This window comes from Bidens hawaiensis, unplaced genomic scaffold (genome assembly GCF_021521415.1).
Source record: "Bidens hawaiensis isolate Kalapana, Puna unplaced genomic scaffold, B.hawaiensis_p1.1 tig00076536_1, whole genome shotgun sequence".
NCBI classification, from domain to species: domain Eukaryota; kingdom Viridiplantae; phylum Streptophyta; class Magnoliopsida; order Asterales; family Asteraceae; genus Bidens; species Bidens hawaiensis.
In genome coordinates, this window is record NW_027503202.1 from 658 (window position 1) to 20,858 (window position 20,201).

Genomic DNA, 20,201 nt, shown 5'->3' on the forward strand with positions numbered 1-20,201 from the left:
GAACAAAATGATAGTCTAGTAACACAGTTTCATACGCGAATGGTAGACCGGATTTGCACACAAATATGTAGCCCGCGCATTATCACAAAAAAGTGTAGGTGATTCAAGCATAGAGATACCAAGTTCCAACAATAGGTTTTGGACCCAAGAAAGTTCAGCCGCACCATTTGCTATGCCTTATACTCGGCTTCGGTGGAGGAACGAGAGACAGACTTTTGGCGTGATGAACGCCATGAGATGATATTTAACCCTAGATAGATGATGTATGCGGTAATGGATCCTCCCCCCCCCCCATACACACACACAGCAATACCACCCCCAATCAAAATCGGTGAAGACTTGAAGATCAAGCCGAGAGCCACGGTTCAGAAACAGGCCATGATGGATTGTACCTTTGAGATACCAAAGGACTCGTATTAATGCTTACCAATGAAGTTCAGTGGGCGCATGCACGTATTGAGATAGCCTATTAACAGCGAAAGACACGTCGGGTCTTGTAAAAGAAGGGTATTGAAGAGAACCTACAAGTTGGCGATATGGTGTAGGATCAATTTTTGATGAGTCGTCAACAAGAGATAGTGTCTCGGTAGAGCTAAGTGGTGTAGCCACGGATTATGCATCATCCATTTCGGAACTTTGTAAGAAAATTCTGAATATGAGCGTGTTGAGATAAAAAGAGGCCATTAACAGTGGGACTGACTTCTATCCCAAGAAAGTGATGCAACAGACGAAGGTCTTTGATAGAGAACTTGTTAGATAATTCACTAATGACCTGTTTGACAAAGGAAATTGTATTTCCAGTGGAGACAATATCGTCAACATAGACTAGAAATAGCAAACAATGCCCCCCGTGATTATAGATTAACAAGGATGGATCGGCCAAAGACTTTTTAAACCCAAAGTGTAAAAGGAACTTAGTAAGTTCCAAATACCAAGCACGAAGTGCTTGTTTGAGGCCATAGAGAGACTTTCGAAGACGACAAATATAGTTTGGAAAATCCGGGTGGACATATCTCGGTGGTTGGGACATGTATACATGTTCATCCAAAGTGCCATGTAAAAACGCACTATTGACATCGGGTTGTCGTAGAGTCCAATTTTGGGATAATGCAATGGTAAGGACTGTACGAATTGTTATGGATTTAGTGACCAAACTAAAAGTTTCAAAATAGTCTTTACCATATTCTTGGAGAAATCCCTTAGCAACGAGACGGGCTTTATATTTGTCGATACATCCATTCGGGCGTCTCTTTACATGAAACACCCACTTGCATCCAATTGGATTGTGATGCGATGGAGGAACAAGTTCCCACGTAGTGTTTTTAAGAAGAGCATTGAATTCATTGTCCATGGTTTTACACCATTCTGGATCTTTCATGGCTTGGGTGTGGGTGTGGGTGTGGGTGTGGGTGGGGGGGTTCAGATGATGGTAGAATCGGATGAAGTGTGGTGGTATTAACAAACTTGGAGTTATTATATTTTGGGTTCGGTTTGCGTTGACGAGAACGATCAGAAGGGATGGTGTTTGAGTGATTTGGTGAGGGAGAAACAGACGAGGTGTTGGTTAATGATTGGTTCATTAGGGGAGATGATGGAGTGGGTGGTTGAGTTGATAAAGGGGAATTGGGTGCGGAAGTGTGGTCGGTTTTGGTAGTGGGAGTGTATTGTGGACTAGAGGTTTGTGATGATGGGCTGGAGTAAGAGAAGGAGGATGGTGAAGGTGATTGGGCCTTGAAGAGTGAGTAGGTATGGTATCAAGTGAGCTGATGGCTCAGTTGAGGGTGTAGTAATGGGCTGGATAGGATCTCTTTGGTGTAGGCAAGTAGTATGGTAGGGGGTTGTGAGAGTAGAGTAGAAGGAGGGATGTCTAAAAATTGATCAAAATAAGGGAGATAAGAGACGAAGTCTTGTTGGTTATGAAGTGGAACGTGGGTCTCCACAAACTTAACATGACGTGAATGATATACGCGGCGAGTCGTAGGATCGTAACATTTGTAGGCCGATTTGGAGGGTGAGTATAGCAAAAAAAAAATGCATCGTTAGGAATGAGGGTGAAGTTTGAATTTTGCATATGGCCGAAGCCACGAGTAGCATAGGCATAAAAAAGGTTTGAGTTTGGTGTAAGTTGGATTTTTTGGTAAAGAAGAGTGTACGGAGTTTTGAAATCAATAATTGGGATAGGTAAACGATTGATTAAGTAAACTTCGGTTTGGAACGCATGTGTCCAAAATGTAAAATGTAAGTGGAAGCCTTGCATAGTGAAGTAGAGAAAAGCCGGTCTCTACAATGTGTCGGTGATGACGTTCGGCAACACCATTTTGTTCCAGTGTATGAGGTGGGGTAGTGAAGTGGGAAATTCCTTGGGATTGAAGATAAGTGGTCAACCCAATATATTCGCCACATTTATCACTAAAAATTGAGATCAAGGGTGTTTGAAAAAAAATATTCAACAAGCACTTTGAATTGAGGAAATAAAATGGACACATCATATTTATGCTTCATTGTATATAGCCAGTATGAAAATCGACAAAGATCACGTAATAAGTGAAACCATCAATGAATTTTTTAGCTTGTCCCCAAAGTACATCCGAATATATTAATTGCAACGGTTTAGTGATGCTAAAAGAATTCATGCCAAATGGAGTTTTATATTTTTTATTGATGGAACATGAATTACAATGGAAGTTTAAAAAATTTAAATTTAAACCCAAGAATTTGGTTATTTTCTTGAAAATACGAGTAGACGGGCGTCCAAGCTTGTGGTGCAAATCCATATGTGATTTGGTGGACACCGCATTTTATTTGAGGCGATGAAGGAAGATTTGCATAGTAGACATCAAGGTAGTTCTCTCCCCCGCATTAGGCGTGCCCCCGTGCGAAAATCCTTGACAAAGAAATGGGTGGGAACAAATTCCACCGAAACATGATTAGCCTTACATAACTAGCAACGGATATGCGTTTATTTTTAAAATATGGAACACATAAAACGTCTTTAAACGAAAGGGAACCATTTGACATTGGAAGATGAGATTGACCAATGTGAGTGATGGTTAGAATATTGCCATTGCCAAGGACAATTTCATCGGGTCCGCCATATTCGGAGACGAAGTGGAAATAAGTACGATCCGGATCAACATGATTTGAGGCACCGGTATCGAACATGTAAGATGAGGTTGCAACATTAGCAGCACGTGAGGCCTTGTTCGGGGTCATTGAACTTCCTGTTTCAACTTGATTTTCGCGAAGAAACTTAGCAAGCTTCCTACATTCTTTTGCTTCATGACCTGAAAAAATAGCAAAACTGACAATAAAGTCTCGCGATTACCACTATTAAAACTGTCGGACCAATGAGGCCGAGAGGTTTTGTTGTGGAAGTTTCCATGATTATTTCTACGATCGGGTGCATATCTGAAATTGGAACGGGCTTGACGATGAGTGTAGTTGGCAGTAGTGATGGTAGGTTGTTATGGAACAACCATGTTTATTGAGTTCTCGTTAGTTCCGGGAAAGTAATTTTTGAGTGGAGTAGGCGGAGTGAGGTTGCCATGTTTTTGAATTCATCACCCAGTTGACATAGAATGTGGACCTTAGATCCTCATCCTTGGCCGTTTCTTGCACCAAAGCGAGTTCACCGGCAATCGATTTCATGTCACGTAGGTAGTCAGTGACATTGTGGTTTCTTTTAGGATTCGAAGCAAGTTTGGATTTTAAGGACATAACTCGGGATCGAGATGTATTTGCATAGCTTGTAAAGAGCAGTTCCCAAGCCTGTTGAGAGGTTTCAGCAGAAGCGATCATGGTCTGAATGGTCGGTGAGCAGTAGCCAAGAAGGGCGGGCAGGATGGCCTGATGTTGTCGGTAGTATGTATGAAAATCAGGGTCGGGCTTGGTTCGTTCTGTACCAAGAAACTTTGTCAGAACCGGCATGTCTCTGGTAAGAAAGTGAACCAGATCCAGGCCGATAAGAGTGGAGTAGACATGTTTACGCCAAACTGAGAAATTATCGTTTGTGAGAGTAACATCGAAGTGGGTAGAGGCAGTTATTTAAACGACTGTGGATGGGAGCCATCGTAATCGGAAAAAAAAGGTTGGAAGGCAAGGATCAGGATTACTCTTTTGAGTGTTGAGGCTTTGATACCATATAAAAGAATTGATTGAATAATTAAAAGTTTGATTGTATTCACGATTTACAATAGCTTAAATAAGCCTAATTATAACAACCTTAACGAATGATTGAGAGAGTCAATTCAAATAACACGGTGGTCAATATTCATCACAAATTATACATATATTAAAAACTAACTTTTGCTACACTCACAGTTTTACTATTCATGAAAATATTAGTTTTCCACCACACACGTATCATCTCTACTCATACTCATGTTAAATTGTTAATGTATTGTTCTCTCTCTCCTCGCCACTTGATTTTTTTCTTTTTCTCTGATGGCATTTGGCGAACACTCGGTCTATCAACTTCATCGTTGGTCACGCCGGAAGGCGATGGTGTTTCCGGGTTCCAATTATCGTCTGTTGTTGCATTGTTCAACTTCCGATTCGGAACCTTGGTGGCACCAAATGACGATGGTGTATACTTCATCCTAAATCAGATGTGGCGTTGCCGGGCTCAAATTCTCGATGGTGATTGCGTTTCGTCACCGTTGCCAGCTCCATTGAGCATCAGACCTATGTTCTTCCGGCACCAATACTAGGTATGGTTCTTAGATTACCCCACCGAACATCATTGATTCAGTTGTTAGGGTATATGATAATTAGTAATTGAGGTTTTTAAAAACATGAATATATTCTTAGCTTTGTCCAGGTCTTATTTTTGTGGGTTCCATTTTTTGATTTAATATATATTATAGGAGTTAAGTTTGATTATTTTGCTGAACATGTACAACTTTGATTAGATGATTTTGATCCATTATATGTGTTTTGCATCTGGATTTGAGGTGTTTTATGGTATAAAAACAATGGGATTTCAGGTGATTCCTGTTTTTATAACATGAATTTAAAGGCTATGATGATTGTATGTGAATTGAGTTAAGAATGAGACTCTCCACAACTTTGCGAGGCAATATCGGAGGACAACGAGACGTATCTTTAATTCTCCGTTTGCAATCTCCATTGTAGCCGTTGCGGTGTAATCGTCTTGCTACGATGATAAAACAGCTCTAAGTACGAAAACTTTGCTTATTATTATGTGGCAGTTGAAAGTCGTCCCATATAAGCCGATAAATTAAAAAGCAATATGTACGCACATACAAAGTACAAACACTTAAAGTAGGATATTTTTTTGAGTTTGACCCGTTAGATAAACCACACCCAATAATCCAAGTTTTCCTATCACAGATAAAAGATAACCGGGATCAAATATTTACGGGTTATGTTTTATCTCTAACGGATCGAACTTTTCTACGGAGGATCATACTTTGCTACGGTTACCTAACGGGTTGAATTCAAAGAGGGGCCTTCATTCAGTTCACTTTGTACAAAGGGATTATAAAGAAATTGCGCGTGTTGAATGGATCAGGGAGGGTAGGGTTCTACTACAAACTTCTCATTTGTTGGTGCAAAGGAAGTGAATAGCCTTAATATTGCATAATTATGAAAGGATATTGTGCTCTTTGAAGGTAAGCCTAGACTAATTCGATTTCATGTGTCATTTGTAACGAATGTTTATATTATTATATTGCTATTGTCACTTGGAGGTTTCAACAAAGATGGTAAGATGATGCACATTAATGTAATTCTCATGTTTTGATTGATGATACCGGGAATACTAGAAAGATGCCTCCACTAATTTAATATTTCATTTATGTTTCGAGTGTCATTAGTATTTTCAAAGGCGTACAAGGTTTTTTTTTCCAGTCACATACCCGCGCAACGCGCAGGTTGTAAAACCTAGTTCTATCTAAAAATACACATAATATAAAAAGGAAACTACTCATTTACATGCATATTATTTTCAATAATATTCTCTTTAATAAACAATACTACATTACTATATATCTATGACAGAATTGCAAATTTTGTCCTTTAAACAAACCCAATTTACGGTTCGTGTCCTTTATTTAGTTTCTTTGCAGGCGGTGTACTTTAAACATATTTTTTCTACACGTTATATCCTTTACGCTAACTGGGTTAGAAAAACTCTGTTAAATACCCTCACATGAGGCGCATGTGAGGGCGTTTTGGTCTTTTCGTCTGTATACCTGCAAATTTATGGATTAAGGCTTCAATTCATAAATTTATCATCTTATTTACATCTTTTTACTCTCCAAACCCTAACCTCCAGCCACCCACCACCAGAAACAAATCCACCGGCCACCACTAACAATTAAGTTACCACCGCCGCTTTGACTTCCGGTGACCATCATCGTCATATGCACAAACTACTACCGAAACTCACAGCTGCCGCCACCACCACTACCGTAACCCACAACCGTCACCACCACACTCCGCCAACACCACCATCCTCGCCACAGAGCTCCTCCAACCACCTAAAACCCTACTTTTCTTCAACAAAAAAATCGTAACCCACAGAGCTCTACCACAGATCCGTTCCCCAGCTCCCTGAGAAACCACCGGTCACCATCTCACTCCACCGTCTGTACATAATCAACCATATGATTTATGAATCATATCGATTAAATGAAATTTGGCCAAAAGAGGGATGGACTGAGATCAGGTTAAGGGGTTAGTAATTAAAGGGGTTTTTTTGTGGTGGTGTGGTGCTGCGTCGGTGGTGTGATGGTAATGGTGTGGTGGTTGTTGTGGTTGTGGTGGTGGTGGTTTAGAGCTAAAAAGTATTAATCCAGTTAGTGTTAGATCTTTGATTTTGGATATTGAAAGTGAGAGATGTGTTGGAGTGGATAATAGGGATGGATTGATCAATGAGGGTTTGGTGTAATTAATTTCACACGTGGCCCACACTTTTTATGATTGGTGAACTATTGAAGGTCAGAAGAGTAGAAGGTGTTGAAGCTTTTACAAAGAAAGTGAGGATGAAGTTGCATACATAAACAGAGATTTGCCTTCGACACTTTTGGATCCCTAGCTCCTGAGGCGGTTCGCTTTTTGGAGCGGGTGCAGAAGGTGGTCCACGGTGACTCGCAGAGCCCGAGGAACCAAAGATTTATATTTAGTAGAATAGGCTTTGCGATTCAAAAGGGGATAGCGGCGCAGCTTGTTGCTCGCTTACCCATTATCTAGATGTAACTCGGTTTATGTTTTATATAACAGAGATTGAAAATGCATTTTTTTCAAGTTAATTATTATATATATTTTCTTTTCTTTTATTAAATTTAAGGGTACATTAAAATTACAATTATGCCCATCACATGTCTGGCACATGTCATACTTAACTGAGTTTTTCTAACCCAGTTAGCGTAAAGGACATAACTTGTAGAAAAAATATGTTTAAAGTACACCGCCTGCAAAGAAACTAAATAAAGGACACGAACCGTAAATTGGCTTTGTTTAAATGACAAAATTTGTAATTCTGTCTATATATATCTATTAGAAACTTAGGTCATGTTTGGGATTGAGTTTGAAAAATGCTTATTAGCTTATTGGTTTTTTCAAAAAGTCATTTTAAAAAGTCATAATTTGGGGCTTTTGAAAAACTGTTTTTTAACCCTTTCTAAAAGCTAAAATAAAAAATATTTTTTTGATTGCCAAACACATTTTACTTATTGACTTTTTGAATTCATTAATAAACCAATAAGCATTTTTCAAACTTAATCCAAAACATGTTCTTAGAGTAGTAGAGGAAGAATTGATGTATCTATTTTAATATATTTCATGAGGATGCATTATACGGCTAGGTTTGATGCTCAGACATCAACTATAATACATACATTATATAAAAATAATGGTCGACATAAAATCTTTCCGAGTCATAGTACTCCAAAAAAGAAGTTTTTGTTGAAATAATATTATATATGTACCACCCTATTTTGACATCAACTATTACATATCCTTGTTTAAAACCGGATATTCGGAGTTTCGAATATCCGAACATTTTGGATAGTGAATTTCACAATCCGAATTCATATTCGAAATTTCGGATATCCAAACTTCGGATATCCGAAATTTCGGATACAGATTCGAATTTATATTGCATTTTTTTATTTTATAAAAGTTTGCAACATAAATTTGGGATCTGATATTAATCCAACCATGTATTCAACCATAATCCAACCATGTATTCAATAAAGTGTTTTCCAAAGAGAAATATGTCAAAAGAGGAAGATGAATCTTATGACAAACCACATATGTGGTTATACAATTAAGTTGATTCTTGAAGCAACATCTTAGATCAACCATTCATGGCAGATTCAAATCTAAAAATAATCCAAGAGCTCAATACAAAATCAAAATATACATGGCAGATTCACGGATACATATAACCAAAAAAAATATATATAATGATTATTAAATTTAGTATTTGATCCGAACTATCCCGAACTACTAAAATCGCTATCCGAATCTAAATCTGAAATTTCGGATAGTTCGGATACGGATTTTCGGATAATTCGGATGCGGATTCAGATTCTTTTGAACACCCCATTTATACACCACTACTACATGTCTATACGACTCGTATAGGCTTGCACGGGACGTATAGGGTACGAATGACTGGCATGGGACAAAAAAACAGTTTTTTACAGTTTATACGACCATATAGACCTATACAAGCCGTATAGGAATTAAATGGCTCATATTGCTCCCTAGTAAACCATAAAACCTATACGGTCGTATAGGGCTATACGACCGTATCGAAAAATTTGCTTAAAAATTCAGACTACCTTTCGACTATTATTAATCGCTGTCAGAAAACGACTATACGAGCGTATATGAGCCGTATAGTGCTATACGACCCGTATAGACTATTGTGTATAAACTATTATAAAGTGTAACATAATATAATCTTAAACGAATGTTTTTGGGCTACAACTATAAATTACTTAGCCAAGCGTGTTATGTAAATATTAATAGATAATTTATTTTATTCTAAAATATCATATCATTCAACTTTTCAATATAAAACATAATTCTATATAAGTGAAACAACACATGAAGGGTTGAAAAGGAGAACGGCTAAAATTGATTACAAAAAAATATGATGCAAGTCAAATAATATATCTCGATGATGGCTACGTATGATGTTAAAGTCATAAATCACATAGATTAAATATATGGTCATAAAAAGAATTTAAAAAAAAAAAATTTATACGATGAAGGCTACATATGATGTTAAAGTTATAAATCACATATATTAAACATATGGTCATCAAAAAATTTTTCAAAAAAATTGTTTATATGGCCCGTATAGGGTCATACGAGGCATTACAAATGATGACCGGCAACATAAGACACAAACTGATACGATTCAGGTACTATACGCCCGTATAGCCCTATACGAACCGTAAAGAAAAAAATGATTAGTGAGTATCTTAAGTTATTTGAGAGGATCTAAGCCTATTAAAATCCTGATAAAAAGTCATTCTTTTTTTAGGTCAAGTCGTCAACATAACCTAATTCACCGTTCAAAAAAATAAAACATAACCTAAAATGGTGGAAGACATAAAATCTTTGGGTTTCCTTTGGATAAAAAATCGTTCTTCTTCATTTAAAAAATTGGCTTGGAATGATTGTTGTAATTTTAATATGTAAGTTTGTTTCAGTGTTCGGTTTCTAGCACCTTGCTAGCTTTTTAATGAAATTTGCTGTTAAGAAAAAAGGAAAAGAAAGACCTAATCCCTTTTGAGTGCTATATCTTTCTATGTTTGACTTGACCCGTTTTAAGTGATATATCTTTCCATGTTTGAACCATTACAGACGTGTTCATTTTCTTTTTTTTTCTTCTTTTTAAATATTTTTCCACTTTTACCCTTGATAAAGCATCCGCCATTATTAGTTTTGTATCCGTTTTGCCATCATTAGTTTTTGTATTATTGTAAGGTGGTCGTCCTTACTCCAACATAGGAATTGTGGTGTAAGACCATCCGCTATGTTGAGGGGCTTCAAAGCCCCTTTATCGTGACTCGTCAGCGCCACGTAAGTATTGGGGGGTATCGAAGTCCCAACCAAAGGCGCACCGCTATGGTTTAATACCCCAAAGGAGCCCCGATATATATATATATATATATATATATATATATATATATATATGCATGTGTGTGTGAGAAGGGGGCTTCAACAGCGCCGGCCGTTCTGTCGCCCGAACCATCGCCGCCCGTCCTCTGTTGGCGCCCCACGGCGGTGTTTGCCGCCCACCGCGCCCCAAAAAAGACCCCATCCGCGCCCATAGCGGATGGTTTAAGAGCATTCTCATTCTATCACCATACTTTATGTGAGGGTTTTTATAATTTAGGAAGTGATTAAGAGTGTTGTGAGTGAAAAGTTTTTATATTTTAGAAAATGTAGTGCTTTTTTCTGTATATTTGAAAAGTTATTGTTCATCCTCTATAATAATTTCATATATTTTGAAAGTGATTGTGAGTGAAAAAAGATTAATGTTAATGATAAATTTATAGAAAAATATTATTTAATTAAAGAAAAAGATAAAATATAGTATGTTTTATTGTAATTTTGAATTTAAATATAGTAAATGGGATGAGAATACCCTAAGTTTGCACCGCTAAAATGTGCGTGAGTGATGAAGTTGACTTTAACTTAGAATATTATGTTTCATGATCCAACAAGATCATTCCTGCCGAGGTAACTTTTTTGTTTCTACAGTGTTTACAGTGTCAAGAAGCTGCTAAGACTACGATTTCAACCTCTACAAATAGTCCACCCAAAGCGGTACCCACTACCCACTTTTGAGGTTGAGAGTTGAGACTTGCAATAGTTTTTTAGGTTTAAAGACAGTGTAATCTTATAATTTAAAAAGGTGATGTCTTGCCTAGACCATGTGGTATATATTTTATTTTGTGTTTTTGGAAGGGGTTTGTTAAAAGATTTTTCCAAAACACCCGATCTATATATGACGAATTGGACAATCCATGACATATTAGTGAGGTATTTTGGAAAATTGTGTTTTTTTTTCTTTTGTCTTTTTTTATTATTATTATTTTTTTCTTTTGCTGTCTTTTATTTTTCTTATTTTTGTTTGTTTTTTTTATGCTAGTGGGGTGTAACCAATTTTTATTTTCAATAATTTTTTGTTTTCAATCCATTGGTTTTAAAATAACAACGAAACAACAATTTTAAATTGAAACGAAAAAACACAAACAAAACAAAATTTATATAATAGTATTAAATACATAACAACGAGTTCAAAAAAAGAAACAAAACACAAAAACAAATATAAACTGCAGCACCACCCGCGTCGTCGTCTCGCCTAAGTGTGGTGGGCTTATCTCCAGTATCATCGTCGTCGTCATTCTACCGTCGTTGTAACATCTCGAATTTTTCGTATTTGTCTTCGTTTATGTTTACCCGACTCGGGAATGTAATTCGGAACTTTCTAATTAATAAAATCTTGTATTTATGAGTATTTAAGTTTGTTTAATTCATTTTATATCCTCGTATTATTCAAACTCGAAAAACAATTCTATTTAAATATATGAATTACTTCAATAAAATCAGTAGCTTAAACAAGTTTGAGAATTTTTATTAATTAAAGTCCCAAACTCGAGTTTAAGCGAATGTAAATCAACTCGATCTTGTTATTAAACCAAGTTTGGTTCCAACACACCATGAACTTAGAAATTTAAATAATATAAAACGAAACATAAGTTAAAAATGCTAGAGAATATTTTTGGTGATTTAAACAGTGACTAGATCATTAAAACGAGAAGTTCGACTTTTACTCGGTTTTACCCGAAACTTGGTTTAAAATTAAAAATATTTAGAAATGCATTTTTCTTAAAAGATTACTAATACAAAAGTAAAAACAAACAAAATAAAATAAAAGCAAAAAAAAAAACAAGACTTTTAAGGGCTAGTTTTGACGGATAAACCAATCTGTTGAGTCAAACAATTGACCTAAGGGGGAGATTGTGAGACAAAGATTTGTTCTAAAGAGACATATGGGAGATTGGAATCTTCTCAACCTCCTCAGAATTCGCTAAGTATGGATCCGGGCACACCTTAGACTTTCGAGCAAGCTTCTACTTAGCCGGGTACGATATTTTGTCTATCGGGCAGGGTTATCTTCTCTAAGTCTTCTTTAGTGAATATCCGAGCAGGGTTTGCAAATTAGTGTATTACCGGGCAAGGTTCACTAGTTTATGCAAGTCCGGGCATGGTGCACTGTATCAAGCAGGTTTGTTCTTCATAGCCAAGTAAAGTTCACTTCCGAGTAAGCTTTAGGCGAACCACGCTCATGAAGCCAAGTAATTGAAAGACCGGGTAAGGTATTCATTAATAATTATGGTCCAAGTAGGCTTGATGGTTTAATGATATATCTCAAGTATGATCGGGCAAGGTTCAACTTAAGCAAGGAACAGTGCTACCAAGCACACTTTACTAAATAAGCTTTTCTCTAGCAAAGGGTTGAAGGGACCATTGAAGAACAAGGTTGCTTGTAAGGGTTTGTCGGGCAAAGTCTGACAAAGTCAAGAAGATTGAAGTCTACCCGGTGAGTATTTTACTTGGTAAAATACTCTTCAAGTAAAGTCTACCCGGAAACTGATTCCGAGCACACTTCTATATTACCAAGTCCTAAAGGATGGCAGAGCATACTCGGAAAGACAAGATTGATGCAAAGCCTACCCGGAAGACTTGTTTTACACTTAGAATATTTCTGAATATGTAATTTGAATATGTATTTACATTTAGGGTCTTCTAGAAGGAATGGCAGCTGTCCACAGGTGTCAGGCCTATAAAAGGAATAATTAGGGCACACCTGAGGAGAGAGAACACACAAGGCAGACAGACACATTAATTAAGAAAGAATATTGTGTGTGACGGCTGTCTCAGTATAGTACGGATAAAACCTTCCTACAAGAAACCCTAAATTGATTATCCTTTTGTATGATGATTTTCGTATAAATGGAAATCTTTTGAGTGAATCTTGTGTGTGTTACTTGCATATGAATATTGATAGCAACCACCCTGCTTATTATTGATTCAGCCTTTAATAAACAGTAATCTTTCTAAATATAACAACCCGTCATTAACTCCCTAGTCGACACATCTATTTGTGTGAGTTATGACATGATTTGAGTAAGATCCAGCTGAAATTGGGGACCTGACAAGTGGTATCAGAGCTTGTTGCTGCTATTTTGGAAAGATTCTTGTTGCTGATTGAAGATTTGAAGAAAGATGACGCAAGCAGACCACTGTTCCATTGATTTGTGACGTCAGCAGCTCTGTTCTTCATTTTTCTTCCAGATCTACAATCTACCGGTGTTTTCTCTTCCTTATTTCAATTAAAGCTTTAATCTTTATATCTAAATCTTGCTCTAATCATATCAAACACATCAGATCTGAACAACCTGTTCTCAGATCTGATTATTTAAAACTTTGCTTTTTACAAAGAAACTGATTTTAAGTCTTTGAAAATGTCTGGATATGAGGAACAAGAGGTGTCTACTAACAAGATACCAAGATTGTATGGACAGGAAAACTTTACCAAGTGGAAAGTGCTTTTTGAAGTAGTCGTGTGCTACAATGATGTTGATATGTGGAACTCCATCAAGAATGGTCCACAAGCTGCAGTTGAAGAAGGTGCAAATACAGCTGGAACTGCTGCTGTAAGAGAAAGAATGAGAAAGGTAGATGACAGAGTCTTAGCTATGATTAAGCTAGGACTGTCTTGGGAGATTTTAACTAAGGTGGCACATCATACAACTGCCAAACAGATGTATGATGCCATCCTTGAGATGTATGAAGGGAATACTGAGCTGAAGAACATTAAGAAACAAAGATTGAAGCAACAGTTGGAAAGGTTCAAGTATAAGGAGGGAGAAAGGTTAAAATCAATACTAGAACGTTTTCTAGGTATTGTGAATGAGTTGAGGACAACTTATTATGTAATGACTGACTTTGATTTAAATACAAAGTTACTCAACTCAATGCCAAAGGAATGGTATACTGCTTGCAAATTCATCCTTCAGAAGCATAATTTCAATGAATTGAAATTGGATGATGTAGTATGCTTCCTTCAGGCTGCAGAACTTGAAATGATAGAGAATGAAATGATTAAGGAAGAAAGACCATGCTTCAATGTTTCAAATGCATATTGCACCAATAGGTAACTTGACTACCAAGAATCAACAGCAAATTCCCATCATTGAAGAACCAGTTGAGCATAATGCTGATACTCCAAAATATTTCATTGGAGGTAACACAAGTAATCAAGGAAATTAGCAGAGGTTCAATGTGCAACTGATTGATGACACTGATTCTGCCTCTATGGCAAGTGGGAATTTACCTCATTCTAGTGGTGGAAATGGACAAGGCAATGAAACACAGGCCTTACTTTCTATGTTTACTGAGTCATATAATGTCTTTGTTGCAAAGAACTTGATTCACACAAGTGTGGTACAAGATGACTTAGAACAAATTGATGCAGATGATTTGGAAGACATGGATTTAAAATGGCAGGCTGCCATGTTGGCTTTGAGAAGTAAAAGGCTGTATAACAAAACTGGTAGGTCTCTGGTTTCTGGTCCTAATGACAGGATTGGATTTGACAAGTCAAAAGCAATTTGCTACAATTGTCAGCAACCTGGTCATTTTGCAAGAGAATGCAATCAACCAAGAAACTTTCAGATGAATCAATTTCAAAATCAACAGCCAAGAGGTCAGCAGCAATACTAATAAAATCAGCCAAGATTCAACAACAACAACTTCAATCCCAACAACAATTACAACCCCAACTTCAACAACAACAACTTCAACAACTTTCAGCCTCAAATGAACAATCAACAACAAAGTATGCAACAGACTCAAGGTTTTCAAATGAACAACAATCAAAACCTTCAAGTAGCTCAAAATGTTCCAAACAACACTGTTCCAGCAAACCAAAATCAAATCAGAAATCAAGGAAATGTGACAGTGACTACACAACATGAAGGAAATTTTGATTGGAGCAATCATGAAGAGGACATTGCAGATGATATCAAGAAAGCAAATGTGGCATTCATGGCCATAATTGAGAAATAAAAAGGATCATCATCTCAGGTACACTCTGCTCCCACTGTTGATTTAAATGAAATTATCAATGAATTGAAAACAAAAGTAGGAAAGCTGGAAAGTGAGTGTTTTAGGAAACAGAGTATCATTAATGGGTATGAGGCTAGTGAACTGATCAGTGAAGAAAGGATTAAAAGCCTAGAAGATGAATGCATGATCAGCTACAGAGCTCAATCCAGATACATCACTGAGATTGATGGATTAAAGAAGATGTTAGTTGAAGAAAAGGTGCAGAACACTAAACTGCAAATGGAAACTGAATTTTTGAAGAACTTGGTCTCAACAGGAAACATATGTGGTATTCTGAACCAAGTAAAGGACTAAGACAAATACAAAGCAGTTCCACCTCCATTCAATAACAACTTCATGCCAAAAGTTGACAAAGAAAAGAGAGATGCATACCTGCAGCAATTCAGAGATGTCTTTCAAGACAAAGAAGAATTTGTTGATTTGTACAAAAAGGTAGAAGTAAATGAAGAAGGTGAGTTTGTAATTAAGGAAGAAGTAAAAGAAGATACGTCAGTTGGAGTTCAAGTCTCTGAAGATGACTTTGATTCTGTTGAATTGGATCAAGATGATTTAAGTGATTTAAGTGATCAAATCACTGATGAGGAAATCAAAGCTGCTGAAAGAGGAAGAAAATACAAGAAACCAGAATCTGTTGATCAACTTCCAAAGTATCCACCAGTCCCTCCACGAATGAAGAAACAAAATGATAAGATGAAAAGGGAACATGTATCTTTTGACATTTGTGAAAAGAAGAAGATAAGCTACAATGCAGTCAGGCCACCAAGCAAGACTGTGTTGGAAAGGATAAAGCAAAACAAAAAGAAGAAAATAATTGAAGAAGTTGATTTAGAAAACTTTATCCCGGTTTATCCAGTCTTTTCTAGTCATGAAGTATTGGATGTTGGAGACGTGGAAACTATGGAAGAATATGAAAGGAGACAGTCAAGGGTTAAAGAAAGCAGTGATGAGGAACCTATGATTATGGAGAAAATTGTCTTTGTCAAAAGCAAACTTGAAAGACAAGACATCAAGATTGAGGAATTTGTTCCTTTTTCAATTGATTTTGATGGTTTAAAGAATCAGAAGACTCTAGGAGTCAAGACACCTAAGCCAAGTGAAAGGTTCAAGAAACCAAAAGAGCATGAAAAATTCAAAGGTAAGGTATGGTACAAGAAATGTGATGAATATGGTCATCACACCGACTCATGCAATGAAAGATTGAAATTTCAACCATTTCATGTCCCAGATGGAACAAAGTATGGCCAAGACTTTGTCCTGTACAAACAGAAGTATGATGTATATCTGGGAAAAGGAAAGGTGTGTGGAAATGAAACCATGAAAAGAGAAGAAAACAAATCTGCTAAGGAGACAAGGATTGAAAAGAAAGCTAATGTCAAAACAAAGAAGCAAGGGTCTAAATCAGCAAGAATAAGTATATCTCCTAAGAAGCATGAAAATGTGACCAAAAAGAACTCTCAGCATTTGAGAATCAAACAAGATACTCAATCAGTTAAATCTGATGAATCTCAAGGATCACCTAGAAGTGAAAAGATAAGAAACAAATGTGTCTTTTCAAGAAAGAAATCAACAGAACTGACAGGTGATGAGAAGTTCTTATTGAAACATGGATATGAACCACAAGGTTTTCTTTGGAAACCTAAGACAGAAACTAAGGTTGAGACAGTTGCTGATGTGAGAGACTACTCTGAAAAGGACTATGTGATAAAGGAGTATGCCAGTGACTCAGCTGAGTACCAGAACTAAACCCCAAGAGAGTGTGGTTATGAAACCGATAACTCAGACAACTTAGAAGTCACTCATGAAGATCCTGAACCAACAACACTCACTTCCCAAGTTGTCACAGAAACTGAAAATGATGAGTTGCAAGCAATAGAAGCCTGCACTTCATCACTCAACTAATCAACCCTTTTTCTTTTGTGCAGGAACAGTCCACTACTCTGAATGAAATATGGTATATGGATAGTGGTTGTTCTAGGCACATGACTTGTGACAAAAGATCACTTGTCAATTATGAAGAAAAGTATGAAGGACCTGTAGCCTTTGGGAGTGATGAAAATGGTGGAAAGATAGTGGGGAAAGGGATCTTAACAAATGGAAAGGTTTTTTTTGATAATGTGTTTCATGTTAAAGGTCTTCGGTATAATCTACTGAGTATATCACAAATGTGTGATAAGGGTTACAAAGTCAGTTTTGATGATTCCCACTGTTTCATTTTAAAACCTGAGTTTGTGATTCCACCTGAAATGATTATGATGATGGCACCAAGAAATGGCAACTTGTATGAATTGAATATGAAAGAAGCTGTTTCAAGAGGAGGTGCATGTTTGTTTCCAAAGCCACTAAAAATGAATCTAAATTGTGGCATAGGAAACTGTGTCATGTGAACTTAAAGAACATGAATAGACTTGTCAAAGGTGAGCATGTCATAGGCTTACCTACAAGAGAGTTCAAATTGGAAGATCATTGCAATTCATGTCAAAAGGGAAAACAACACAAATCTACTCATAAGCCTAATCTCATCAACTCAATTGATCAAATACTTGATTACTTCACATGGATCTCTTTGGTCCTATAAGTGTGCCAAGTATAGGAAAGAAAAGATACTGTCTTGTGATCATTGATAACTATTCAAGATACACTTGGGTTTATTTCCTAAGTACCAAAGATGAGACTGCAGAGTTGATTAAGGGTTGTGTAACAATGATTGAGAACAAGTTGAATAAGAAGGTTAAAATGATGAGAAGTGGCAATGGTACTGAGTTCAAGAATGGAGTTATGCAAGAATTTTGTGCAGAAAAGGGAATACTTCAACAATTCTCAGCTCCTAGAACTCCTGAACAAAATGGTGTTGCAGAAAGAGGAAATAGAACTTTGATTGAAGCTGCAAGAACCATGTTAGCAGATGCTAACCTGCCTGTTACTTTTTGGGCTAAAGCAATAAACACTGCTTGCTATGTTCAGAACAAGGTGCTAGTAAACAAATGGCATAACAAGACTCCATATGAAATATTCCACAACAGAAAGCCTTATATCAAGTTTTTCAAGCCCTTTGGATGCAAATGTTTTCTTCTGAACACTAGGGATTATTTGAACAAGTTTCAAACAAAATCTCTAAATTGTTTCTTTGTTGGATATTCTACACACTCAAAATCTTACAGAGTATATGTGATAGACCATTTGAGTGTTATAGAATCATCTGACATCATCTTTAATGAGAATCAATTCAATACAGTTGATGGTGCAGCATGGCTGTTTGATCATGAAAAGTTAATAAGGTCTTTCAAGATTTATCCTGAAGACTTTGATGACTCATTCTACAAGACCAGTGTAATTGAAGAGAAAAAGAAGAAACCACTGGACTTAGAAAAATTGTGGAAAAAGGTTGCTGGAAAAGAAAAGGAATATACTTTTGTGAAGAATTCCTCAAGTGATATTGTTGAATAAATTCAAGAAGATTATCAAGAAAACAATCATAGTCCTGAACATGATCATACTGAGATAAATCGAGATAATCAAGATGTACAGTATGATCAAGTTCAGAATGAGGGAGACTCAAGCAACCAAGCAAGTGAAGAAGAAGCTGCATCTACTGCAAGATTTCAAGATCTGTTTCAAAGATTGAACTTTGAAAACAATGGTGCATCTACTTCAAGACAAAATAATGATGAAGCACCAGAATTTCATGATGCAGAGACTGATTTGATCATTGAAGAACCAGAACTCAATGAGTCAAATCTTGACACAACTGTGTCTACAGATATGATTGTTCAAACTCCTTATATGGAAAAGAATCATCCTTCTGAAAACATCATTGGAGATTTGCATGAAAGAGTTACAAGAAGTCACTCAGAAATTGCAAACATCTGTCTTTACTCCTGCTTTCTATCTCAAATAGAGCCTAAGAATATTGCTCAAGCACTAAAAGACAACAGTTTGGTAGAAGCAATGCAGGAAGAACTGGCTCAGTTCAGAGCTCTACATGTGTGGGATCTTGTTGATAGACCAATTGACAGATATGCAATAGGTACCAAATGGGTTTTTAGAAACAAAAGGGATGAGAGGGGTTTGGTGATTAAGAATAAAGCTAGGCTTGTGGCAGTGGGATGCCTTCAAGAGGAAGGAATAGACTTTGAGGAAGTCTTTGCTCCTGTAGCAAGACTTGAAGCTATCATGATCTTTCTTGCATATGCTACCTCAAAGAACATTAAGGTGTTCCAACTTGATGTCAAGTCTGCATTCCTAAATGGAAAGATTGATGAAGAGGTGTATGTAGCTCAACATCCAGGTTTTGAGGATCCTTTGTATCCAAACAGGGTGTATAAGCTAAACAAAGCCCTTTATGGATTGCATCAGGCTCCTAGAGCATGGTATGATGAGCTGTCAAATCATCTTCTTGAAAATGGATTTAAAAGAGGAGCCATTGACAAGACACTCTTCTACAAAAGAAAGGGATCAGACTTACTTCTGTTACAAGTGTATGTTGATGATATCATCTTTGGTTCAACAAATGAATAAATGTGTATGGAGTTTGAAGGGGTAATGAAGTCCAAATACAATATGAGTTCTATGGGAGAAATGAACTTCTTTCTTGGATTACAAGTTCAACAGAAAGCTGAAGGGATCTTCATTCACCAAAATAAGTATGTGCAGGACATCTTGAACAAGTTCAACTGTCATGAGTACAAAACTGTCTCAACTCCAATGGACACCAAGGAAAAGATGATTGCAGATGAAAAGGGGAAGCCTGTAGATGAACATGAATATAAAGCCAAAATTGGATCTCTGATGTATCTGACTGCTACAAGACCATATATCATGTTTACTGTGTGTGTGTGTGTGCAAGATTCCAGTCAAGTCCAAAAGTCTCCCACATCAATGCTGTGAAAAGAATATTCAGATATTTGAAGGGAAGACCAGATTTGGGAATTTGGTATCCAAAGAATCGATCATTTGATCTAATTTCCTACACAGATAGTGATTATGATGGCTGCAACATGAGCAGAAAGTCAACCTCT

General features: G+C 36.8%; 1 long non-coding RNA gene across 1 annotated transcript; it reads left to right on the forward strand.

The window, feature by feature from the left end:
• Positions 1–4,455: 4,455 nt before the first annotated feature.
• Positions 4,456–5,841, forward strand: LOC143606687 (uncharacterized). Its single transcript, XR_013148796.1, has 2 exons — positions 4,456–4,709; positions 5,211–5,841. It is a non-coding gene; the product is annotated as an uncharacterized LOC143606687 (long non-coding RNA).
• The last annotated feature ends 14,360 nt before the right edge of the window (positions 5,842–20,201 follow it).